Source organism: Pongo pygmaeus, chromosome 7 (assembly GCF_028885625.2).
Source record: "Pongo pygmaeus isolate AG05252 chromosome 7, NHGRI_mPonPyg2-v2.0_pri, whole genome shotgun sequence".
NCBI classification, from domain to species: Eukaryota; Metazoa; Chordata; class Mammalia; order Primates; family Hominidae; genus Pongo; species Pongo pygmaeus.
The window spans coordinates 92128821-92156149 of NC_072380.2; the positions used below are offsets into that span (position 1 = coordinate 92128821).

The 27329-nt window shown below is 42.5% G+C and overlaps 1 protein-coding gene across 4 annotated transcripts in view; it reads right to left on the bottom strand.

Moving 5' to 3' along the window:
• Positions 1 to 27329, bottom strand: part of TPD52 (tumor protein D52) — a 381723-nt gene that overhangs the window by 62374 nt on the left and 292020 nt on the right. For 2 of the 4 annotated variants that reach the window (XR_010127244.1, XR_010127243.1), the window contains exon 5: positions 25690 to 25826. The gene's annotated coding sequence lies outside the window, so the exon portion shown is untranslated. Of the gene's footprint in view, positions 1 to 16389; positions 16553 to 17867; positions 17961 to 23604; positions 23765 to 25689; positions 25827 to 27329 lie in introns of those variants that run through there. The other 2 variants (XR_010127246.1, XR_010127242.1) reach the window with 2 other exon arrangements.

A 27329-nucleotide genomic window follows, 5' to 3' on the forward strand; every position in this document is an offset into this window, starting at 1 on the left:
CTCACCTTGCCAGTCCACATAGATGTGCGTGATCCAGGCTTAGAGGATTTAAGTTTCTGAGAAAACAGTCGCAGAGGTAGAGGGACCACAAATACTCACACTGCACCTCGGACATGCAGAGAAATTGTGTTTATTTTTCCTCTGCATTTGATTTGATTTGGCCCCAGTGGCTAGGAAGTGAGAAAACAATAACTAAATCTCCATCTTAGCTTTAATTCAGTGCAATGCACTTAACCAGTTCGTTAGGTTAGCCTCTCCCTTTTTGCTTCTCCTCCCTCAGTCCTGCCCAGAAGGGTGGCTTGTGTACTGAGCAGCCCCCTGACCTGGTGGAGGCAGGGTGACTGGGCCTCGGGACTGGCCGGCTGTTCTCCGGACCAGCTGCACAGTGGCTGTTCCAAGGTCCGCCGGGGAATCATTGGCTTGAGTGGTTCCTGAGCATTCAGCTGGTGTCCGTTGCTAATATCCTGCAGCTGATAAACTTGCAGTCTATTCTTTGTCAGCCAGTCAGGGCGTAGGGACTCTTCCCTGCTGAATCCACCTCCCCTTGGCTTTTGTTGGCCACTGACTCCCCCAGGTTTCTGCCCCATTCTCCACCTGGCTTCCCAGTCTCACACAGTCATTGCTCTAAGACCCCCTCACCCTCCCACAGCAGGCCCCTTGGGGACTCACTGACTCCCAAGGGCAGCTCCGGGTGCACCCTGGACCCTCTGTCCATCTAACCACACTGCCCCACTGACTGAACTATGCTTAATGGTGGTACTGGGCCCCAGCAAAGTGAATTGTTTTCAAGTCCCAGATGAGAAGCAGGGAAAGAGACCCCAGACCTTGGTGGTCCCCAACTTTATCTAACTTATCTATCCCTCTCAGACTGAAACATACAGAGGGGAGAAAGGAACACCCATCTTCACTCTTCTTCCTATCCCCTTCCTCCCTCTTTCCTTCTGCTCCCCAAATCCAATGGCTCAAAGAGACAACCTTTCTCTGAATTTAGCACTTTGGTCTTTTGCACAGGAGTTTAAACTATGGGGCAATCTTTATAATCTGATGGGACAAGCTGGCTCTCGAGGGACTAATGAAGAGCCAAAAGAACCTACAACAATCCCCCTTTCTTCTTGGTTTCAAAGCCTGTTTTTTGTTTGTTTGAGACACACTCACTCTGCCACCCAGGCTGGAGTGCAATGGCTTGATTTCGGCTCACTTGCCTCCTGGGTTCAAGTGATTCTCAGGCCTCAGACTCCCTAGTAGGTGGGATTACAGGTGCCTGCCACCATACCCAGCTAATTTATTTTGTATTTTTAATAGAAACAGGGTTTTGCCATGTTAGCCAGTCTGGTCTCGAACTCCTGACCTCAGGTGATCCGCCCGCCTCGGCCTCCCAAAGTGCTGGATTAAAGGCACGAACCACCGCGCCTAGCCAAGCTCATGGTTAACGGCTCACCCTATCTGCCCTTCTCACTTGGCTTCTTAGGGGTGGGAAGCTATCAGGTGGTGGGAGATGCAAAGAAGGGAATTCAAAAGCATTAACTGAATGTTTATAAAAGATATTCCTGCGGCCGGGCGCGGTGGCTCAAGCCTGTAATACCAGCACTTTGGGAGGCCGAGGTGGGCGGATCACGAGGTCAAGAGATCAAGACCATCCTGGCTAACACGGTGTAAACCCCTTCTCTACTAAAAATACAAAAACAAAATTAGCCGGGTGTGATGGTGGGCGCCTATAGTCCTAGCTACTCAGGAGGCTGAGGCAGGAGAATGGTGTGAACCCGGGAGGTGGAGCTTGCAGTGAGCCGAGATCGCGCCACTGAACTCCAGCCTGGGCAACAGAGCGAGACTACATCTCAAAAAAAAAAAAGATACTCCTGCTACATAGGTATGTTTATTATAGAGTTGAATGACCAAAGTGTAAATGACCTCTGTAAATATATAATCCAAAAACTTTTGCTCCAAAATGCTTCCCAATAATCAAAATTGCCCAGTATTTTCTATAACAACTTTTTCTTGCCTCTCTCTGTGCAGCACCATGTCATCTTAACAGAAGACTGGAGTATTTGGTAACTTCTCCTTCCTCCTTAATGGAAGAACAGTCCTGGACGTAAGTGACAGCTCTTGATCTCAGAAAGAAAGGGGATGGAGATGTCCCCCATTATCACCCCATCATTTGAAATTTAGAGAAGGTTGTCCTATGAGTAGCTCGACGGACCTGAGCCACCTCAAACAGTGCCCCAGTGGGTGGCAGGACCTCTGATGGAGCAGATGAGTGTCTGGGAACCTCAGAATGTAATAAATGGTCTAATAGGTTTGTTAGGATACTACAACGGCACAGAAGAGCAGCCCCTAGCCCTGCTGTATATCTCCATTTTTTTCAAAATAAGGAGAATAATATTTTGCAGGCAACAAAATCATGGGACAAAGTTGGCAAATGTTCTAAAAACAGAAATTGGATTAGTGAATCACATCACAGAACTACTGTTCCATGTTAGATACAAAGCACAATAATTTGGTTTTGATTTTTGTCATTGTTTGTTGTTTTGAGACAGGGCCTCTCTCTGTCTCTCGGGCTGGAGTGCAGTGGAAATGATCACAGCTCACTACAACCTCAAACTCCTGAGCTCAAGGGATTCTCCCACCTCAGCCTCCTGAGCAACGAGGACTACAAGCATGCACAACTACACTCAGCTAATTTTTTACATTTTTAGTAAGGATGAAGTCTCACTGTGTTGCTCAGGCTAGTCTTGAACTCCTGGCCTCAAGCAATTGTCATACTTTGGCCTCCCAAAGTGCGAGTGGTGGGATTACACGTGTGGGCCACCACACCCGGCCAAAGCAGAATAATTTGATAGGGACTTTTTTTAATATATATATATATACTTTAAGTTCTAGGGTACATGTGCACAATGCGCAGGTTTGTTACATATGTATACATGTGCCATGCTGGTGTGCTGCACCCATTAACTCGTCATTTACATTAGGTATATCTCCTAATGCTATGCCTCCCCCCTCCCCCCACCCCACAACAGGCCCTAGTGTGTGATGTTCCCCTTCCTATGTCCAAGTGTTCTCATTGTTCAATTCCCACCTATGAGTGAGAACATGCAGTGTTTGGTTTATTGTCCTTGCGATAGTTTGCTGAGAATGATGGTTTCCAGCTTTATCCATGTCCCTACAAAGGACATGAACTCATCATTTTTTATGGCTGCATAGTATTCCATGGTGTATATGTGCCACATTTTCTTAATCCAGTCTATCATTGTTGGACATTTGGGTTGGTTCCAAGTCTTTGCTATTGTGAATAGTGCTGCAATAAACATACAGGTGCATGTGTCTTTATAGCAGCATGATTTATAATCCTTTGGGTATATACCCAGTAATGAGATGGCTGGGTCAAATGGTATTTCTAGTTCTAGATCCCTGAGGAATCGCCACACTGACTTCCACAATGGTTGAACTAGTTTACAGTCCCACCAACAGTGTAAAAGCGTTCCTATTTCTCCACATCCTCTCTAGCACCTGTTGTTTCCTGACATTTTAATGATCGCCATTCTAACTGGTGTGAGATGGTATCTCATTGTGGTTTTGATTTGCATTTCTCTGATGGCCAGTGATGATGAGCATTTTTTCATGTGCCTTTTGGCTGCATAAATGTCTTCTTTTGAGAATTGTCTATTCATATCCTTCACCCACTTTTTGATGGGGTTGTTTGTTTTTTTCTTGTAAATTTGTTTGAGTTCATCGTAGATTCTGGATATTAGCCCTTTGTCAGATGAGTAGGTTGCAAAAATTTCCTCCCATTCTGTAGGTTACCTGTTCACTCTGATGGTAGTTTCTTTTGCTGTGCAGAAGCTCTTTAGTTTAATTAGATCCCATTTGTCAATTTTGGCTTTTGTTGCCATTGCTTTTGGTGTTTAGACATGAAGTCCTTGCCCATGCCTATCTGCTTTTGGTGTTTTAGACATGAAGTCCTTGCCCATGCCTATGTCCTGAGTGGTATTGCCTAGGTTTTCTTCTAGGGTTTTTATGGTTTTATGTCTAACATTTAAGTCTTTACTCCATCTTGAATTAATTTTTGTATAAGGTGTAAGGAAGGGATCCAGTTTCAGCTTTCTACATATGGCTAGCCAGTTTTCCCAGCACCATTTGTTAAATAGGGAATCCTTTCCCCATTTCTTGTTTTTGTCAGGTTTGTCAAAGATCAGATAGTTGTAGATGTGTGGCATTATTTCTGAGGGCTCTGTTCTGTTCCGTTGGTCTATATCTCTGTTTTGGTACCAGTACCATGCTGTTTTGGTTACTGTAGCCTTGTAGTATAGTTTGAAGTCAGGTAGCTTGATGCCTCCAGCTTTGTTCTTTTGGCTTAGGATTGACTTGGCAATGAGGGCTCTTTTTTGGTTCCATATGAACTTAAAAGTAGTTTTTTCCAATTCTGTGAAGAAAGTCATTGGTAGCTTGATGGGGATGGCATTGAATCTATAAATTACCTTGGGCAGTATGGCCATTTTCACAGTATTGATTCTTCCTATCCATGAGCATGGAATGTTCTTCCATTTGTTTGTATCCTCTTTTATTTCGTTGAGCAGTGGTTTGCAGTTCTCCTTCAAGAGGTTCTTCACATCCCTTGTAAGTTGGATTCTTAGGTATTTTATTCTCTTTGAAGCAATTGTGAATGGGAGTTCACTCATGATTTGGCTCTCTGTTTGTCTGTTATTGGTGTATAAGAATGCTTGTGATTTTGCACATTGATTTTGCATCCTGAGACTTTGCTGAAGTTGCTTATCAGCTTAAGGAGATTTGGGGCTGAGACGATGGGGTTTTCTAGATATAGAATCATGTCATCTGCAAACAAGAACAATTTGACTTCCTCTTTTCCTAATTGAGTACCCTTTATTTCTTTCTCCTGCCTGATTGCCCTGGCCAGAACTTCCAACACTATGTTGAATAGGAGTGGTGAGAGAGGGCATCCGATAGGGACTTTTTTAAAACAAGGACACTAATGACATCATTTTAAATGTCAGTCACCAGGGATTCAAGATTCCATAGAGTTTAACCAGGACGTCGCACAACAGAACTTTGGTCACAAACCCCTCATTCCGGGATTTAGAATCATTTAACATTGTCACAGGTGTGATTTGAAAGAAGTCACCTATAAGCCCTCCCCTCCTGTGCACAGAACAGGTGGGAGCATTCTTGATTCTTAATTCCACCTCCTATGCCCCCCAACCTCCAGCCTTCTTTGAGGGCAAAGAGCGGGGAATCACTTTTTACAAGGGAGAGCTAGGGGAACTCTCCATGATCATTTTTCTTTGATTACAGGAGGTATGGCTAGTGAATCTCAAACTTGCATTTCTCATCCCAGTCGTTAGGTTTCCAAGAGACCTTTAGGCCTAGCATCTGAAACTTGTCACTCAAGGGATATGAACCTGTTTTATTGCAACAGCCCACTTTTTTTTTCTTAACATTCCAGACCCATGCTTATTTATCTACTTTAATTTTGAACTGAGTGATTGTAATCAAAGACTGTTCCAATTATACAGTTAAACTTTCTCTTAGATCCATAGACATTTTATGTACAAAACAGAAAGAAAAAAATTCAACCTGAATGTTAGTTTCCTAAAAGAAAACAACATATGATAAAAGGGAAATCAATTAAGAGGTCATTAAGAAAAGATTTTCTTGTATAAATGTTTTAATTTGTTATAATGTGGCATTAGTTTTTATATCATTCTTTCAGTGTAGTTTTCTTGTCTTGTTTTAATGTCTATTTTATGGAAAGTTAAACAGTTTAATGCATCTTTCAAAGATGAAAGTTTCTCTGAAATGTTTATATTATTGTAAATGGATTTTGGTACTTTAATATGAACTGTCTGTTCTTGAATAGTCAGTGGTATTATTAAAACACTGTGGGGTTTTAGTTTGCCTACATTCAAGTGGTTATTCTTGCTCAAAATTTCAGATAAAGACATAAACGATAGTGGAAAATTGAAAGCAAAACATCTTCATGAAGATTTTATTATTATTGCTAAGCAGAAAACATGGAGGGGCAAGATTTTTTTTTTTTTTTTTTTGGACAAGGTTTTGCTCTGTCACTCAGGCTGGAGTGCATTGACTGCAGCCTCAACTTCCTGTTTAAGGGAGAGCTCAAGCGATCCTCGCACCTCAGCCTCCTGAGTAGCTGGGACTACAGGTGTGCATCACCGTGTCCAGCTAATTTTGGTAACTTTTGTAGAAATGGGGTTTCGCCTTGTTGCCCAGGCTGATTTTGAACTCCTGAGCTCAAGCGTCATCCCACCTCAGCCTCCCAAAGTGCTGGGATTACAGGCATGAGCCACCATGCCTGGCTGGGGATTTTTTAAGTGCAATCCTACACGAATCCTCTGACTAAAGTTCAAAGTGTCTCAAAACTTTGAGTTTAGGATTGTTTAAGTACAATTCTAAATGAATCTTCTGACTAAAATTCAAAATATCTCAAAACTTTGGAAGTGACCATAAAACTCAGGTGGCACCAGCACAGGTTCCATCATGAATTACATGGGGTGACTACAACTGAACCAAAATGATACAAAGCATGACTCTCATCATGATAAAAAAATTTAAATAGGGGCCGGGCGCGGTGGCTCACGCCTGTAATCCCAGCACTTTGGGAGGCCGAGGCAGGTGGATCACAAGGTCAAGAGATTGAGACCATCCTGGACAACATGGTGAAACCCCGTCTCTATTAAAAATACAAAAATTCGCTGGGTGTGGTGGCAGGTGCCTGTAGTCCCAGCTACTCAGGAGGCTGAGTGAGGCAGAAGAATCACTTAAACCTAGGAGGTGGAGGTTGCAGTGAGCCGAGATTGCGCCACTGCACTCCAGCCTGGCGACAGAGCAAGACTCTATCTCAAAAAAAAAAAAAAAAAAAAAAAAAAATTAAATAGAAAAATTGCACAAATAATTTATCTCCAAATATTGCTGTTAGACTGTAATAACCCCATCCCATCTTCCTTTTCTTTTTCCTCTTGGACTGAGATCCATAAGCAAATGGGAACTGGGTTTTTCTGTATGTGTACTTTCAGGTGGGCAGCAAGATGTTGGGATAAAGCAGTAGTCAGTGCAAGCACAAAACTCAAAGAGAACCAGGACAAGCAGAGGTAGCAGAGGCCCCTCTCTGCCAAATCCTGTCAATAATGTATGGGCTGTCAGCGGTTTATCACTAGCAAGCCCCTCTCTCTCCTTGGGTAGGCCCCTTTCCCAGTGGACAGTCAGGCCAGCTGTCTAGGCAGCAGGAATAGCCCTCCTTTCCCAAGCCCAGACCTGTGGGAAAATCTTCACTGGCCAGTAATTGATTCCACCCTGCCAGCTCCATTACTCTAGGCTGCAGTCACACTGGCAGCAAGCTGGGGAAGGGAGCCTGCTGAGGGCTGAGGGGTGGGAGCAAAGGCCCTCGAAGGCTGCGGGGTGGAGCGGGGGGCTGCAATTAACACTAATCTGAAAATTGGCCTCTGACAGCAAAGCCCAGCACCTGACAGCTAATTACTTGTGTCAGACTGGTGTGCACTTCATATGGAAAGGTTATTTATCAGAGACCAGGGTTTTCTCTCCCCTCCCCTCTTTTTTTTTCTGTTTGTCTTGCTGAAAACAGTGGGGAATTGTTCCTGGTTGCTTAGATCCTGGAAACCCTGAAAGTTCTCATACTTCACTTAACTGAAAGGCTCCAAAAGAACTTATTTAAGACCTGATGCATGAGGGCTGTGCTGCTCACCTGTGCTGGAGACCAGAGAAAAACGTAGGTATCCAAGACAGCGGGCCTCATTTCCTTTTGCAAATGGAACCAAAATTATGGAGACACATGCAATTCAAATAATCAGTGTAGAAACAATAAAAAATTCCAGAGGGGTCAGACCAATTTCATTTATCTAATTTTCAAAAAGCCAATCCATAGTGGGGAAGATAAATAAATGGCTTAGTTTGCAAATGAAATTGAAAAGTCTGTTGTCTTTAATCATTTTAATATATTTTCTCTAATCCTTGTATAGCTATATTGTCTATGTGACACACACAGTTATATTGTCTTTATGTTGTTGATTTCACCTGTCTTGCCAAAAATTAAAGTGGTTATCAATGAGGGAGAGGAATTTATACGAGACTTTCTCCTTCTACCTTATACTTTCAGTTGACAAAATTTTTTGAGCACCAAATATTTTATGCCAGGCAGTCTTCCGGGTCCTGAGCATACGAAATAAACCTATTTCTTGCTCTTTGGAGGCTTAAGATTTGGAAAGGAACACAGATAAGTAAGGAAATTACAAAGTAGCATGATACACTTTAGATAAAGGGTGAAATACACAATTCGGAAGCACCTAAAACTGGACCTAACCTAAATTTGTGTGGTACAGAGAGGGGCCCCTGGGCTGAGCTCTGAAGAATAAACAGGAGTTAGGCAGGCAGGGGAGGGTGTGTGTGTCAATGGAGGATAAAGATAAAGGAAATGTCATGTACACAAAACCTGACATGAGAGAGAATTCAGCAGGGTTGAAGCCTAGAGCAGACATGACCCAGATGAGGCTGATAATTAAGGCACATGGTTAATTTGTCCCAAGGTTTTCCAAGCAGAAATTATAAGGCTTGTAGTTTAATGAACTTTTCACTATTTGTTCTTACTATCCTTTCATTCAAACTGACCCCCAGCTCAGGTACCTAAGTATTGGACAAGACTATGCCAGAGAAAACCCAGTGCCATTGAGAAGCAACAAGGTTTATTGGCTGTTAGAGCAGAAATCAGAAGACCTGGGAGATTGGACAGCTACAGGTTTGTTTGGTTTTGTTGTTGTTGTTGTTGTTGTTGTTTTGTCCATCAAGCACTCATCTTTCCAACAGGACTCTCTCTCCTACCCCACGTGAGTCTGGGTTTTTGTAAGAATTGATTTATTTAGGCCGGGTGCGGTGTCTCACGCCTGTAATCCCAGCACTTTGGGAGGCCGAGGCGGGCAGAGCACAAGGTCAGGAGATCGAGACCATGCTGGCTAACAGGGTGAAACCCCGTCTACTAAAAATACAAAAAATTAGCTGGGCATGGTGGCGGGCGCCTGTAGTCCCAGCTACTTGGGAGGCTGAGTCAGGAGAATGGTGTGAACCTGGGAGGCAGAGCTTGCAGTGAGCCAAGATTGCGCCACTGCACTCCAGCCTGGGTGACAGAGTGAGACTCCATCTCAAAAAAAAAAAAAGAAAAGAAAAGTTAAAAAAAAAAAAGAATTGATTTATTTACCCAACAAAGGTTTTGAGTGTGTCCTCTGTGCCAGGTAATAGGAGGCACCAAGAATACCGAAATGAACTAGGCAGGCATGGGCCCTGTCCTCAAAGAGCTACTACATACTAAGGAGAAGACAAACATAAAACAGATAGTTACATAACAACTACATTGGTGGCACTTTGGGTAAGTGCTAAAAAAAGTAAGAAATACATTATCGAAAATAATGATCTGCATGAAACTGTTATGAAAACTCTGTAATAACTAAAAAGAAAAGATATTGTCATTAAGATAACCATAATATAAAGTAATGAGGAAAAGACAGAGGAAAGAAAGGCACATCAGTCAAGTTCTTGCCATGTGTCTGGTACTGGGATAATGCCCATGTGGTCTGTGTCACTGGTTTCTCATAACAAACTTATGAGGGTGTTATTTCCCCGACTTTGCAAAGCAAGTTACTGAGATTCTAAAGAGCTAAATAGCTTGCTCAAGGCAGGCCAGCTAGTAAAGGATGAAATGGCAAAGCTGGGTCAAGCTTGGCAGCTTCCCTCCATCCCTCCCAACTGAGAATGCAACCCCCTCAGCACCCCCAGTGGACTTCATTCTTTAGGACTGGGGAACTAGTTCACTCCCAGGCAAGGAACCATATCTAGCATCAGAGCAAAACTGACTGGTGTGTTCTGTGGCTCCTGCAGGCTGCCTTTACTAATTTAGTAAAATTTATCAACTTCTATCATCTTGGGACAAATATTTATCCTTTCCTGGGTACCATTTTTCACAGGACCCAGTAGACATTAGGACACAAATGTAATTTCTATCCCAGTCTTTATACTGCATCTACCACCCAGAAAGTCAGGCCCTTTAAGAAGTGTGGTATTAAATCTAGAACAACTCATCAAACTGACAATTTTGTAAGATAGAGAAGTTGCTAACAAAGCAGAAGGGAAGGCTATTTGGTGTTTCTGAAAACAGGAAATCAGAGGAATAGACCAAAAAGAAAAATGAGTTTGCAAACAGGTGTCCTATCATACAAGTGTTGCAGGCATAATGCACACTTGTTGGTTTCAGATGGGCCCCGAATGGCAGAATTTTTACTGTACAGTCAGTATGCCTGGTTATTATTTAGGAAGCATTATGGTTTCATTAGTCATGACCAAGTCTCTGGGTACCAGCAGGAAATAACTCTACTTGAAATAAGTGATGAGCAGAGAGAAGCAGTAGTCTAGCTCAGACCAAACACCTGATGAAAGAAAGCCACCTCACACTCTGTGTGATGCTCAACGGTCCCCAGTACTGAAGTTTTCTCATGGCGCCAAGCCCATAGCTCCAACTTGAGTGACCCCTGAGCTGGTGCTCTTGTCAAGATCACGTCAGCAGCAGCTTCTGGAAACCGCAAGCGCTGTGATCTCTGTCCATAACAGATCATTATGTTTGGGCTTTCTAATCACCCACTTGGAGGACAGAAAGAGAACACTAACCAGAGTGACCAGGCTGAGGCCTGCACTTGGCCTTCTGCTCCCGCTTGGAGGCCGCCTCCCCACAAAGGGTTTTTTTAGGAACTTCAATGGAAACAGATAGTCTCTTGGCCCCAAGTGAGGTCTCCATTCCATAGCTCCTGCTGTCTGTTTAGCATGAAACCCAAGCATGTGACACATTCACATCCTCTTGTGTTTTCTAAATGCTTCTGTGGTCATCACTGAAAATGCTTAAACCTTATCAAAGTCCTATTTTTCCTTCATCTGTCTGTCATTAAATATATCTTTATTTTTAGCTAAGTAAAAGAAAACAAAAGACCTCTAGTGCCAAGAATGAACATGATTTTTTAAGCTTTGACTTGGTTTTTGAAGTGATTTCCTATCAATTTGTTTATAAAGGGCAAAATGGTATGATTTTTGATGAAAGGACAGTCTATACCATCTGTTTTATAAACAAAGGATTCCTGTTTTGGTCTTCTCAGAAGTGCTTTTTTTTTCATAATAAATAGTGCCTAACACCAGCTTCCTTCTAAGCATGTAGTTTCTAGCAAGCCAGCCCATGGAATGGCCAAGAGCATGGAATGCCAATATGCCCACCTGGCTCCCACCACCAATTTCCATTCCCCTCTGCTTACCACATATCACAAAACCATATGTTTGCCCAGGACCCCAAAATATTTCTGCATGAGGGGTTCCCCATACAGCCCTCTGGATTGCTGGAAATCGGCCATCGCTCTCAAAGCTTCCGAAGTCCCTGGCCACCATCAGAGTGCACCTCTGAGCCGAGTGACACCTGCTCTCTGCCTGTCTGGATGGGTAGAAACCTGCTGTGAGATCATTGGCATGGTGGAAGACCCCCAGAAATCTCCCTTCACCAAATGCTAGGCAGGTGGGCACCATGAGCACAGCTCCAGGGGCCCACTTGGAGCACTACATTCAAAATCATTGTCATCCAAAAAAAACAAAAACAGTATTTTGGCAGCCCGAAACATAAACTCTCATCAAGCTTAATAGAGAATTATTATAAAGACAGGTTTTATTTCAATTCTCATTTGGCCATATTCTGATCTCTTTGGGGCCTATTTGGCACCCACTGACAACATGAAAATTGTTTCACCTGGAATTGCCTTTCTTAAGTGAAATTCATTGCACCAAGAAGCTAATTTACAGATCAACATTTTCTTAAGCATGAAGATGGTTTTAAAACAGTAACTATCGCTGTGGCTTATATGGTACTTATTCCAACAAAGAGAAATTCACATCTTTCATAATCATTATCTGGCACTAACTGGTATGCAAATTCCCCTCCCACCCCTGGAGTACACGGAGTTGCATGCTGCACAGCTGTGAGTCATCAGACATTAATGTAGACTTAATTTGAACTGGTGCTGGAGGTAGTGGGCACAACTCAAATTAGACATGTGGTGGGCGTTTAACCACAATATTACCAATTCCCATTCTGACATCTGACAGCCCTTAATAATTAACTGCATGTAAATGGTCAAGCCTTCCCTCCCTGTTGGACCAGTCTCCAGCTATACCAGTCTCTGCATTGTAATTGCTAGTTGGGGCTGTCAATTGCACTTGAGACAAATCATAGGCAAGAGATCAGACAGCTTCAGGAGCCCTGCGTTCTCTGATCTATCTGCCTTTTAATTGCACTGGAAAGCCTTCCCAGCAGCTCCCATATGCTGCTTCTTTAGAAAGATATAATATTCTCTCTGGATAAGAGGAAAATTTATTGTGCTTTGAGGCTTAATTGGAGGTTTTTGTGATGGGACTTGCTGGGTTCTCTAGAACACACCAGGCAGGCATGTTGCCCCAGACTCTCACCTTACTTCTCCACCTCTGAATTCTCATCTTTATCTAACTTCTCTTCCTTCTCCTTCGAAACTATCTTATTCAGATTTGAGCCCGAGTCACAGGGCTTCTTTTAAGTCTTCCATTGAACAATGATTGGAGTGCTGAAAATCAAAGGAAAATGTCACATGGCAGAGGTGATCAAACCCAGAACTATAAGCCCATTATCTCTTGAAAAAATGATACCACATTCAAACTTGGAAGCCCGTGAGCAAAACATTGTACTGTTTCTGCTCAGCCAAGCTAAGGTCCTAAAGCTGGGTTTGTCTTTCTTGGACAACACAAAGATTCAATTAATTATGCAGGAATGTATGATTGCTCACAAAAAGATCATTATACGTATTAGTAAAGGAAACCTCGATTGGTGATGGGTGCAGCCCACGTACTGTAGCCCGTATTCCACATAGGAACTAACGACACAATTACACTTACAATCGACATTTATGTAATGTGTATAGAAACAGAAGTGGCTTTTACTTTTGTATTATGGTTTAAAAACAAGCATTTACTAAACAAACAAATAACATAAAACTGATTATAGAATTTATAAAACAAGTAAAAACATGAAGTTTTCAGTGTTGTGAAGTTATTTGATATGCCATTTAAGAATAGTTGATATGGCAATTATGAAGTTTGTTCTCTTTTTAGTAAAACAGATCCTCTAAAAACTCGTTCTAAATAGTATTTTATTACTCTAGTTGGATGCTCTTCAAAACATTAAATTTGAACGTGTTTTGTAAGAATCTAAAATTCAGGCTGTATATGTCAAGTTAGGCTGCAGCAGAGGGTTTTACGGTGGAGCAGGAGGATATCTCACTCCAGCTGCTAGGAAACAGAGAAACAAGCCTGATATTATGTGTTAAATAGTAAGTAAGTAAACAATTAACGTGGCTGTCAGGCTCTGTCTGTGTTCTTAATCCTGTATTCACCCCACAGGCTGAGAAGGCACACTCAGAGAATCAGCCCAGCTACAACCTAATGGAATAAAAATGAGCTAAGAGGAAACAGGAGCAAGAAACAAATGCATTAAAGAGAGAGAGAAAAAAGAAAGCAATATTCTCTAAAAATCATTATGTATATTTGTACACAGAATACACAAAGCACATAGATGTGAGGGCCCTTGGAATTTAATATATGGCTGTGTCCTGGTCATTTCTCTGTCACAGAAAAAAAATAAGCCCTTTCAAAGCCCTGGACTGAAGGAAGAGCTAACATCAAACAGCCTCAGAATAACCAGGAGATTAAAGCCTGACGCTATTCAACTTCCTGCCTTGTAACTAATCTCCTTAGAGATGGAAGAAGACGAGGAGCCGCCATTGTATCAGAAAAGCTTTCCAGATCAGAGGCAGCAGCAGCGTGGCGTATTAAAAGGAGCACAGGACCAGGAGTAAGAGGACTTGCACTGCTGCCCCTCCTAGGTCAGCCCCCCAGAATCCTGTGCAGCCCACACATGTCCCCTCTCTAGAGGTTAACTCTACGGCCATGCCCCCACACGGCTCCCCTGCTCAGCACACCTGGGAGTAGCCTTTGACACAGTCAGCACGGAGGAAAGGCTTTCTGGCAGAGGAAGAACTCGGCACCATTTTAAAGGCTCCTTGCAGCCGGCTCCTTGCAGCCAGCTCCTACCGACCACTCATGAGGCCAAGGGCACCTTTAATATTTGCGTGACTCTCGACTGTTCCTAGACTCCATCTTTAACCGCTAGTTTCTAAGCACTCCCCGGTCCTGCCAGTTCCCGGGTCTGGCTCTCCTTTTGTTCCATTCCCAGCCTAGCCTTGGCAGTTCCTGGGCCTGGCCTCAGATGTCCGCCATAATTCAGGGGCCTGGCATGGCAACAGTACTTTAACTAGAAACCTAAAAGTATTTTGGAAAATGACTATGAGCAAATATGAGAGGGTAAAGCAACTTCCACAAACCAGTAATGCTGACCCAACTTCCACAAACTAGTAATGCTGACCAACAGACACAGCTTTCTGTTATTTGGTGAAACTTAGGAGAAAATTTGCAGAAAGTTTTAATACCGATCCTGCCCACGCCCCCTCCAAAAAAAGTCAGATCTGTTTATCAGTCAGTCTTACATTCATAACCAGCTTATGAAACTGGGGATATTATTAATATTTAAACTCAAAAATGAAATATCTGCAAATACTCACCTTGCAGTACCCTCAAATACTCAGTACATCACAAAAAGTAAACTACAATATTATAATGTACTCAAAACCACCCAAAAGGTACTGATCTACGCAGTGAAAAAATACTGATGAGTTAGAAAAGCAAATATATCATCAAAACCTAGGGACTAATATTCCAAGGTAATGTACTATTGAAACAGAACTATAAGAATAATTATGTTCTGCCATATATATATTCACACACACTTTTTTTTTTTTTGAGACAGAGTCTGGCTCTGTCATCGAGGCTGAAGTGCAGTGGCATGATCTTGGCTCACTGCAAGCTATGCCTGCTGGGCTCAAGCCACTCTCCCACCTCAGCCTCCAAGTAGCTGGGACTGCAGACATGGGCCACCACACCCAGCTAATTTTTCGTATTTTTTGTAGAGATGGGGTTTTGGCATGTTGCTTAAGCTGGTTTCAAACTCCTGAGCTCAAGCAATCTACTCACCTCAGCCTCCCAAAGTGTTGGGATTACAGGCGTGAGCCACCATACCCGCCCCTATATATTTTACAGTTAAAACATCCTGACCTCTCTGTGTTCTCTCCATCCCCCAACTGAATTCTATGCAAAGTCATAATCTTTTTTTTTTTTTTTTTTTAAGACAGGGTCTCTGTCACCCAGGCTGGAGTGCAGTGGCACGATCTCGGCTTACTGCAACTTCCGCCTCCTGGGTTAAAACAATTCTCCTGCCTCATAGCTGGGTTTACAGGCATCTGCCACCATGCCCAGCTAATTTTTTTTATTTTTAGTAGAGACGGGGTTTCACCATGTTGGCCAGGCTGGTCTTGAACTCCTGACCTCAGGTGATCCAACTGCCTCAGCCTCCCAAAGTGTTGGGATTACAGGCGTGAGCCACCGTGCCTGGCCTTCATAATCTTCTTTCTGTTTGTTGTTTCTCAAAAAACAGGCAATCACTTAAACAATAATAAGATTGCAAATATTCACCAAGCAGAATTTAGCACAAGGAATTTAGCACAATGAATGCCTGTTGAGTGATGAATAGATGAATGAATGAATGAAAGAGCAGACAAATGAATGAAAATTCAACTCTTGTGATTGCTGCTGAAAAAATTCAGAACCAGAATCCGATCTATTTTTTTTTAAACATCTGGTAGTTCAGAAGACTTGCCTCAGTGTAAGGTGCCATTTAAATGATAGTCCAGAACTATTTTCAAAGTGAACAGAAACGTATGATTCAGGTTCTTTTTAAAAGTCAAACTAGTTTGACCAGGTTGGCTCTTTTCTTCCCGTGCACTTGACTCCTGCGCTCTTGGCGCTGGAAGTGATTAAGAGGTGTGAGCCATCCCACTGGAGCTGCTGTTTGTTCACAGTGATGACCCTGGAGGCCGCCAGGCTGTTTCTCTAGGCAACCAAACTTACAAAGAACTCAAGGAGGCAAACTCTTGATTATATTGTAATGCTTTCAGAAGCAACATAAGGCTTCTCTTGAAAATGTCTTTGTGCTCTATTTTTTTTTTATTAAAACTTAAAAGTCAGTGGCTCCAAGTAGAAACAATGAAGAGCCTACCTCCCACCTCACTAGAGTCATTTATGGACCCAAGAAAGAAAGGCAGGGGGGCAGCATTCTGAGCATGTATTCATTTTATTAGACACCCTGAACCACGGAATAGCCAGATCAGTGAGAATGCACATAGGGCTCACCTTTTCCCCAATTCCCCCAATTCCTCAGTTTGCTGCTTTGTTTATGCCTTCTATGTCATGAGCGATTAGATTTCACTTCTAATACTTTCTTCCCACAGCATCAAACATGTCTTGTTTTGTTTTCACTTTTTTTCCTTCAGATTCAACGGTTTCTATCAATATACTGATAAAAACAACAGCACAAACACTAGCTGTATAAGTAAATATACAGTTAAGATTTTACCTTAAAGCAATATACCTTCTAAATTGTCCAAGGAGCACCTTTTGGCTTAAAGTAGATTACATTACCACATTGTCCCCATAGCAGAGGGTGGAGTATAAACTCTTAGCCCATTAGAGCTGGTTTGGAATTGCACGTCTAGGACTGACTGACTGTGTGATCTTAGGTGTTATTTAATTACTGTATGCCTTTGTTTCTTCATCAATAAAATAAAGATAATACCTATGTGAAAGGGCTAATAAGTATTAAATGAATAACGTAAAGGAGGAGCAGAGAGCAATACTGGTACATGACAGGCATTTAATTAATACTACTAACATACTACTGTAAGTCAACTACAGACTTTGAAAAGTATCAAGTCCTAAGCAAATATAAGACACTATTAATGACCGTATGCTTGGGTTTGGGGGAGCAAGCAGTGTAAAGAGTTGCCATTCTGAATTTTGAAACATACATGCAATAATAACATCGAGCTATGCAAATAGATCGGTGAAACACAATAGTCCAGAAATAATCCAAAAAGAAAAGTGTTTTCAAGAAATATTTGTTGGAACAGATGAAAATCAGTATGAGGAAACATAAATTGTGATCCCTCTTTTATTCTGTTACAAAAATTAATTCAAGATGGATCATACACCTAAATATAAATCCGAGAACTGTGAAGCATCCAGAAGAAAACATAGAATATCTTTACAACCTTGAGGTAGACAGAAGTTTTTTAGACCAGATACAAAAAACACTAACCAAAAAAAAAAAAAAAATTATGCCAGACTGAAGTAAAATTAAAAATTGAATGGCCGGGTGCAGTGGCTCATGGCCAGATATGGTGGCTCACCCCTATAATTCCAGCACTTTGGGAGGCCAAGGCGGGAGGATGGCTTGAGGCCAGGAATTCCAGACCAGCCTTGGCAACATAGCAAAACCCCATCTCTACAAAAAATTCAAAAATTAGCAGAGTGTGGTGGTGCACACCTGTAGCCCCAGCTACTCAGGAGGCTGAGGCGGGAGGATCACTTGAGCTCAGGAGTTCGAGACTGCAGAGAGCAATGATGGCTCCACTGTATTGCAGCCTGGGTGACAGAGGGAGATGCCATCTTAAAAAATATACATATATGTATATAAATGTAAAAAATTTGTTCATTAAAAAGCACCATTAAGAAAATGAACAGACAAACCACAGAGTAGGAAAGGTAATTGAATACATAAACCTAATTTTAAAATTATATCTAGAATATAAAATGAGCACAGTGGCTCATACCTCTAATCCCAGCTCTTTGGGAGGCCAAGGCAGGAAGATTGCTTGAGGGCAGGAGTTCAACACCAGCCTGGGCAACATAACGAGACCGTGTCTCTATTTAAAAAACAACAACAAAAAAACCCAGAATATATAATAAAGTCCTATGCATTACCAATAAAAAGGCAAACAATACTTTAAAAAATGGACAAAAGACTTGAATAGACACTTCACAAAATAAGAAATATGATTGACCAAGAAAGCAGTGTAAAAGTGCACAGCAATATTATCAGGGAGTTGCAAATTAAAACTTCCATGATACACCATTTCACACCCCTAGAATGGCTAAACCATAAAAGACTGACAACACTACCTGTGGTCAAAGATGTAGAATACTTGAAACTCTCATACATTCTAGTAGGAATGCAAAATATTACAACCACTTTGGAGAACTGTTCTGAATTTTCTTATGATGGTAGACTTACACTGGTACTATGAACTAGTGATTTCACTCTTAGGTATTGAAATGAAAACATATGCCCCACTCCAGAGAGCCTTATTTATAGTAGACAAATATTAATCAATCAAAATGTCTATCACCAGGAGATAAACAGAAGAATGGATAAATTGTGATACATTCATGCGATGGAATATTACTCACAAAAGAGCGAATTACTCATACACATGCCAATATGGCTGAATCTCAAAAACATCATGTTAAGGGAAAGACTACATACCATCCAATTCCATTTATATGAAATCCAAGAACAGGCAAAACTAATCTACAGCGACAGAATTCAGAAAGCCAGCTGTTTTGTTGGGGAAGGGAAATGGGGAAGGCTAAAAAGGAGCACGAGGGAACCTTCTGGAATAATGGAAATGTTCTATATCTTATTTTGGATCGTGGTCACATTAATGTACATAACTGTCAAAAATTGAGTGGCCAGGCGCAATATAATTGTCATCAAATAGAGTGGCCGGGTGCAGTGGCTCATGCCAATAATCCCAGCACTTTGGGAGGTCGAGGCTGGTCAGGAGTTCGAGACCAACATGGCCAACAAGGTGAAACCCTACCTCTACTAAAAATACAAAAATTAGCCAGTCATGGTGGCACGCGCCTGTAATCCCAGCTACTTGGGAGGCTGAAGCAAGCGAATCACTGGAACCCAGGAGGGAGGCAGAGGTTGCAGTGTGCCGAGATCGTGCCACTGCATTCTGGCCTGGGCGTCAGAGCAAGATTCTGTCTCAAAAAAAAAAAAAAAAAAAAAAAAAAAAAACCTCATCAAATTAAGCATTGAAGATCTGTAAATGATAATATATGTTAATTATGCCTTAATAGAACGTATGCACACACAAGACCAGGTGACTCTATCTCTGCCCTCACAAAGTTTGCAATAGAGTTGAGTATAAAAGATATTGCCCCACTGAGATTATTAGGGAAACTAAATTATAAGGTATTTGTGGAGTCTCATTCGTTCAAACAGCATGTGGCTTGACACACAACAAAATGTCTCCCGTGAAGCCTGTAAACTTCATAATTGGGATGAGGCTTTTAATGCATAAAGAACCTCTTTTGGCCTGCCTTCCTACCACTTCCAGTGGAGTTACCAGGCGGCTGTGAAAGGGGCTGTTTTCTGGCAAAACAGCCCTGGGTTACTAAGTTCTTCCTCCTTGCCTCATTCACCTTCACTGTTTATTGTTTTGTCTTGTGTATCTGCTGCTGCCAGCCCAAGGCAGGCCCTTGTCCTCTCTGCACTACCCCCCCAGGGACTAGGCCTCACTCATCACTCTGTAATGTTTTCATTACTGATCCTAGAGCTGCCACAATATGACTCATAAAACAGCAACCCTCCCCAACACTCACATTCTTGATCCTGAAGCCAGAAAGCAAAAATCCAAATTATTTTTTTCCTCTCTGTTTTCTTTTTATGTTCGCTTTCTGTATCTGTATCCTAGGGCCATCATGCTTTTTAATTTGTGATGTTCCAATTGATAGTGACATTGGCCGAAACTTAAAAACCAGTCAACAGAAACCATTCCTGGCTCCCTGGGACAATGGATGGAGGGAAGTGTCCTGACACAGTTCAGAAAAACTCAGTGGGGTGCATGGAGGGAGAAGCCAAGAACAAGTCCTTTATGTGGGGCATTGTTTCCATTTCTAAACCATTCTATCGTGTGTCCTCTTTTCACTCACAAATGGAATATTGTTCCCTTTCTTTCTGCCAACAGACCCAAAGAGGAGTAGAGAGGGGAGTTTAAGGAGTAGAGCAGGAAAAGGGTATACAAAATGGCTTGGGTTTTTTTGAGTTAAACTCATAGAAACAGAGGGAAAAAGTCCCGTTCAGTTACATTGTTCCTCCCTCATTTAGAACAGATTAAGTAGCACGGAGCAGATGGAGATAGTTTGCAAGGGACGAACTAACACTTACAGTTCCCCCTACCCTTTTGCTTCTGGGCTTCCCGTTCAGTAAAAACACCGTACATGTGATTAAAGAAAATAATCTAATTGACAATCCTCTGGAAACATCACTCAGTGTTGGCACAGGTGCTATTGCCATTTTACCCCTAATTCCTTAAAATCAGTGGGGCCTTCCCACTTGGAGATGAAATTCCCTTCTTGCCTTCCATATTGCAGTCTTTTAGAGAGGGAATCCTTCCAGCTTCTTAGCCATCTGACTTTCAAAACGTCCACATCCTATTCATGTTTCAGCATCTGGATCAAGTATCACCTTGTTCACGAATCCCCTGAGCAACTCTCTTTTCCACATCCCTTGGAAGTTCTCTTGCTTCCCTTTGTCACTGTACCTGTGCTCTTCTCTCTTACAGCACTCAGCATTTTTCACTTTGTCAGTCTCCTTTTCTTCCTGCAATTCTTAGCTGAAGAGTTCAGCTGACTTACTAGAAAAATAATTGTCATCTCCTCTAGCAGACTGCCTAGAGAAGCAGTGTAATTTCATCACACTTTATGTGTACTTCCATAAAGCAATGATTTCCTGTATTGTAGACACTCATTAGCTCCCCTGTCTCCTGGCTCCAGGAAGGCAGGAATGATGTCTCTACCTGTTTGATTACCCAGTATGAACCCTTACATATCATATACAACATATATCACATACACATGTTCATTGAATTTAGCTATGTTGAGGTCACTGTGGATCTTCTTTGTATTTTTATTATTAGTTATGGAAGTGGAGAAGTCAGAAACAATTCTGCAATGAGTACACGAGTGAGAAAGTATAAAGAAAGTAGCAGTGGACAACTCTTTTGAACAATCTGATTATTAAAAAAGAAACAGAGGCTGGGCGCAATAGCTCACACCTGTAAACCCAGCACTTTGTGAGACTAAGGTAGATGGATCCCTTGAACCCAGCAGTCTGAGACCAGCCTGGGCAATATGGCAAAACCCTGTCTCTACCAAAAATACAAAAAAAAAAAAAAAATGAGCCGGGTGTGGTGGCATGCGCCTGTAGTCCCGGCTACTGAGGAGGCTGAGGTGGGAAGATTGCTTGAGCCTGGGAGGCAGAGGTTGCAGTAAGCCAAGATGGCACCACTGCACTCCGGCCTGGGTGACAGAGCCAGACCTTGTCTCAAAAAAAAAAAAAGTTTGAGACCAACCTGAGCAACACAGCAAGACCTCATCTCTACTAAAAATAGAATAGCTACGCATGGTGGCATATGCCTCTAGTCCCATCTACTTGGGAGGTTGAGGCAGGAGGATCACTTCAGCCTGGAAGATGGAGGCTGCAGTAAGCTGTGATGGTGCCACTGCACTCCAACCTGGGCAACAGAGAGAGAGAGAGAGAGAGATCCTGTCTCAAAAAAAAAAAAAAAAAAAAGACACAGACTAGTGGTGGCCCAGTGAAAGATGTCTTTCCTCCCATTTAGCTAAGTCTGGGTGCTACCACATGCCAAGTGACTTGCCCTTGATGCTGTTGACAGATCAGTACATGCCCTCACTGTAAGCATATATTAGAAGGGACAGATATTAAGCAAATGCCAATTATTTAATAAACTTGATAAATACTACAAATAAAAAGTTTCGATGCTAAGAGAGCATATAAGAGACGTAGCAGAGGGATCAGAGAAATTCTCTCTAAGGAATTAAAGGATATTAGGGAATTACCTAGGCTAGGTGGTGGGAGGAGCCTTCCAAGTAGACAGAAGTATATGCTGAAGGCCCTGAAGCAGTAGAAAATGGGGCATCTGAGAAACTGGGAGGATGGCAGGGTGGGTGGCACAGCACAACAAGGGGAATAACACAGCAGGGTGATGATAGAGAGGTGGGTAGACCTGACCTCAGGGAGCACTTTGTAAGTCATGTTAAGGAGTTTGGTTTTTATTGTAAGAGCAAAAAAATGCAATTGATTAAAAAAAAAAAAAGTTTTTTTTTGAGACGGGGTCTCACTATGTTGCTCAGGCTGGTCTCAAACTCCTGAGCTCAAGCAATCAATCTGCCTGCCTTGGGCCCCCAAAGTGCTGGGATTACAGGTGTGAGCCACTGCGCCTGGCCAGCCACTGATGGTTTTAAACAGATTAGATTTACGCTTCAAAAAGATACCCTGCTTGCAGAGTAGAGAGTGGATTGTTGGATGGGGAGGGGTGGGGTGCCATCGTCAAGATCAGATGCTGGGAGACTAGTTAGAATATCGCAGAAATTGAGAATAAAGGTGAATGTGGCTTGGTGTGGCATTGGAGATGGAGAGAAGAAGATGGATTTGGAGAGCTTTAGGGGGAAGGACGGACAGGACCAGATCATGGACATGGTATGGGAGTGGAGGGAGAAGCTGAGTCACCAAAGGGCAACTGAGTAAACAGGATGCTGTTGACTAAAACAGAAACATAGAAGAGAACCTCCTTCTCCAGCCAGGAAGTGCATAACGACCAGTGTGAAAATCTCCCGCCAGTTCCAGCCCTCACCACACAGTAAGAACACAGCCCCCTTAGGCAGCAATGCTCTAAGTAGCTTGGTCCGTTGTAATGAAAAGATCAGGCGGTTTTGGCTCATACACGTGCACTCGTGTGCTATCTGACAGAGTTTTAGTCTTTCCTTCCGTCTTTCCCTGGCTCATATCTCAGTCTGACAACAGGAACAAACAGAACTTTGTGATTTGATTTTTTTTTTTTTTTGAGCTCCCAACAAGCCTTTTTACATAATCTTCAAAAATAACTGGCCTTTGAGTGTCTGGGCACAGGCTGTACACTGCTGGGAGACACTGATCTTCTGTGGTGAGACGGAAAGATAAGCATTGAGCCTATAGATGAAGCATTAGGCAGCTATCACAGCTCTGGCAACGCATTTGCCCTTCTGCTTCTCTGTTCCCCATTAAAAGTGCCCAACCTCCGGATTTGCCTGGGCTATCTTAATCCCAGTTCACCTACTGTAGCTGTTTATTCTTGGCGATCGGCTTACACCTAACACAGCGTAGAAGAGACACACCACCGAATTCTGTTTGTTTTATAAGGACAAGGCAGGGATTCAAAATTCAAAAGCAGCAGCAGCTTGGATTCTAGTTCTAAGGAGGATGTTTTCCTGCTGCATGAAGTCAAACGGTAGACACTTCGCCAGCCGCACCTAAGAAATCGGCACATCCCTCAACCCCATGCGTGAGGCTGCAGGAAGTTTGTGCAGGGTCCTCTGGGTGCCCCAAACCAACACTTGGCCATAGAATTCCTAGGGCAGATTGCAGAGAAGAATCTGATGACCTGTTTTCTAGTCAGTTCTGGCACTAATTGGCCAAGTGACCTTGTACAAGTGACTCACCTCATCTTTCCAAAAATGGGATGGAATGGAGTAGAATGTCTCATCTCATAGTTCAGTTTAGCTTTCATTATCTTGGCAGAGTCAAAATTACATCCAGATTGATAAGCTGCTGTTGAGGGTCTTGTTTTTTTAATCATCTTTTGCTTTCCAACTGAATTTCCTAAACAGAGGATTTACTACTATTTTCATCATGCAGAGTTTATGAAGAGTGAGATGAAAAGTCAGGAAAGGCATAATACCCGAGTGATAAAATAATCTATACAACAAACCCCCATGATACACATTTACTCCTATGTAACAAACCTGCACAGCGTGCACAAGTTCCCCCGAACTTAAAATAAAAGTTAAAAAAAAAAAAAGTTTAAAAAGGCAGGAATGTGGCTGGGCGCAGTGGCTCACTCCTGTAATCCCAGCACTTTGGGAGGCCAAGGCAGGTGGATCACGAGGTCAGGAGTTTGAGACCAGCCTGGCCAATATGGTGAAACCCCGTCTCTACTAATAACACAAAAATTAGCCGGGCATGGTGGCACACGCCTGTAGTCCCAAGTACTTGGGAGACTGAGGCAGAAGAATCACTTGAACCTGGGAGGCAGAGGTTGCAGTGAGCCGAGATCACACCACTGCACTCCAGCCTGGCAACACAGCGAGACTGTGTCTCAAAAAAAAAAAAAAAAAGGCAGGAATGTCTGCTTATAGTTTATTCCGTCTCTCTTAATAGGGTCAGGGCCCATGGGGCTGTCTTGTTTACCACAATACAATGTCTGTCACATAGTAGGCACTCAGTAAGTACTTGTTGAATGGAAAAGTGAATGTTCAGGAACAGATTGTCCTATATGGAGAATAGGAGGCTCTCCTCCCAAAAGGGCAAGGTGAGGCCTTAGTGAAAACTGAAATTTCAACAAGGAGAGGAAAATTCTTTATTTTCATGGAGAGCCTACATTCCTGGACCACAAAGAAACAATTCTAGTTGCAGAACAGGAAGCACTGTCTTGGTATAGAGCTACATGAGCCTCAAACTGTAGCCTAAAGCAAACAATGTGTTGCAATTATGTGAAACCTTCATGAACATCAGTTTTTCTGGTTAAAATAGTACTAATATTGTTTTCATACTAAAGCAAAAATATATATGTTATAAAGAAGAATGCAAAGTTAGCATGGCTTTGAAAAGTAAGAAGTGAGGCAGGGCGCCGTGGCTCATGCTTAGAATCCCAGCACTTTGGGAGACCGAGGAGGGTGGGTCACTTGAGGTCAGGAGTTCGAGACCAGCCAACATGGCGAAACCCCTTTTCTACTAAACACACACACACACACAAAAATTAGCTGGGCACGGTGGTGCATGACTGTAATCCCAGCTACTCGGTAAGCTGAGGCAAGAGAATTGCTTGAACCCAGGAGGCGGGAGTTGCAGTGAGCCGGGATCATGCCACTGCACTCCAGCCTGGGTAACAGAATGAGACTGTCTCAAAAAAAAAAAAAAAAAAAAGAAGTGATACTTACAGATTTTATGAAGTAGCACAGTGGAGACAACACTGGGCCACTAGAGAGGACAAGCGTCTACTCTAGTGAGTACGCCATCTGTCTTTGGAAAAGTTACTTTACCTGTGGCCTCAGTTTCCTTACTTGTGAGAAGGGGATCCGACTAAGTGGTCTCTAATACCTCTTCTAATCTTAGAAGGCTCTGATGCTTATTCCCCAGGAAATGACAAAAACCATTCTTATCAAGTTGTAGCTTCTGACATATTTTGTCATTGCTCTGACCTCCTCTCTGGCCTTAGCAGTGACGTTACTAACTACAGAGGAAGGTAGGAAATCTCTAACAGCAGATCCTGTAAGATACTGCATTTTCCATTTCCCCCCTCTCCCTCTCCTGCCCTTTTCTCTCTCTCTCTCTTTGTCTGTGATACTATATATAACATATAAAAAATAATATTATATTATGAAAATATATATAGAAATAAATACTTCCAATGAACCCAACTAACTCTGGTTACCAGTTTGCCTGAAACCCCTTTTCTCCCATCATGGGCATAGTTCTAGGAATATCCGTCTGCCCTCCTTGCCTCTCCTTCCACACTGTTCACTCACCATTTGACTGCTTTCCGTCTGTCTTGCACTCTTACCACTCTGCAGAAGGTCTTCACTTCCTTTTGCTAAATGCAAACAGTCCAATCCTGTGACTTCTGGTGCATTCCTCATTCTCCAACTTCTCCCAGCAATCATCTCTATAAAGCATATATGAATTAGCCATGGCATATGTATTTGTGGAATTGAATTTCTGAATGTATTATTTTATACTTAGTGTTACTGTAAAGTAACCATACTCCTCTTACTGGAAAGCTTTCTCTTCAGGAGAGATAACCCCCCTTAGCCAAATTGCACTTAGGATAAAGCAAAAATAGCTGAAACATAGCAAAACTGCTTCCTCCTCTACCAAAGAAAAACCCTCTAAGGATGATGAACTTCCACAAATTCAGCTAATAGCTTCTTTGTGTCTCAGTATCTGTCTCCCCCGACCAATCCTAACCACACTTCAAGGCCTACCTCAAGTATCTTTTTTTTTTTTTTTTAAATGAGATAGGGTCTTGTTTTGTTGTCCAGGCTGGAGTGCAGTGGCACAATTGTGGCTCACTGCAGCCTCAACTTCCCGGGCTCAAGCAATTCTCCTATCTCACCCTCCCTAGTAGCTGGGACATAGGCACACTCTACCATACCTGGCTAATCTTTCTTTCTTTCTTTCTTTCTTTCTTTCTCTCTTTCTCTTTCTTATTTCCTTCCTTCTTTCTTTCTTTCTTTCTTTCTTTCTTTCTTTCTTTCTTTCTTTCTGTCTCTCTCTCTCTCTCTCTCTTTCTTCTTTTGTAGAGACGAGGGTCTCACTATATTGCTCAGGCTGATCTCAAACTCTGGGCTCAAGCAATCCACCTGCCTCAGCCTCCCAAAGTGCTACTATTACAGGTGTGATCAGCACACCTATAATCGGAATTCTTTTTTTAAAAAATTTTTTATTTTTGAGACGGAGTTTCGCACTTTTTGCCCACACTGGAGTGCAATGGCATGATCTCAGCTCACTGCAACCTCCGCCTCCCGGGTTCAAGTGATTCTCCTACCTCAGCCTCCCGAGTAGCCGGGATTATGGGCATGCACCACCATGCTCTGCTAAATTTTTTGTATTTTTTGTAGAGACGGTGTTTCTCCATGTTGGTCGGGCTGGTCTGGAACTCCCGACCTCAGGTGATCTGCCCGCCTCGGCCTCCCAAAGTGCTGGGATTACAGGCGTGAGCCACTGCGCCCGGTCTCTGTAATTGGAATTCTTGACCATTGCTATTGAAAATGTTGTCTCCATGCACTCTGAGAGCTAAATGTTCTTATGACACTTTTTTGTGCGTATCTCTCATAGAATATTATAGATATTTACAATCCTACTCAAAAACAAACTCCTTGAAGGGCAATCTCCTTACTTTCTTTTTTATATGCACCAAAGCACCTAGTAGATGTCTGTTAAATATTTGCGGAATGGCTGATGACCATGGTTTCCACAAGATGTTTTTAGTGTCGGACTCTGGCAAAAATGTAATCATTGTTTTTCTAGAGGACTCTCTACTGTCATAACAAATTTAGTCTCATAGGTCTTTTTGAGTAACCTGTTTGACTTTGAAGAAGGCCATTGAGAACAATTACAGATCTGTCATGAAGGGCTGGTATTGTCCCCAACTATCAGAATTTATTTG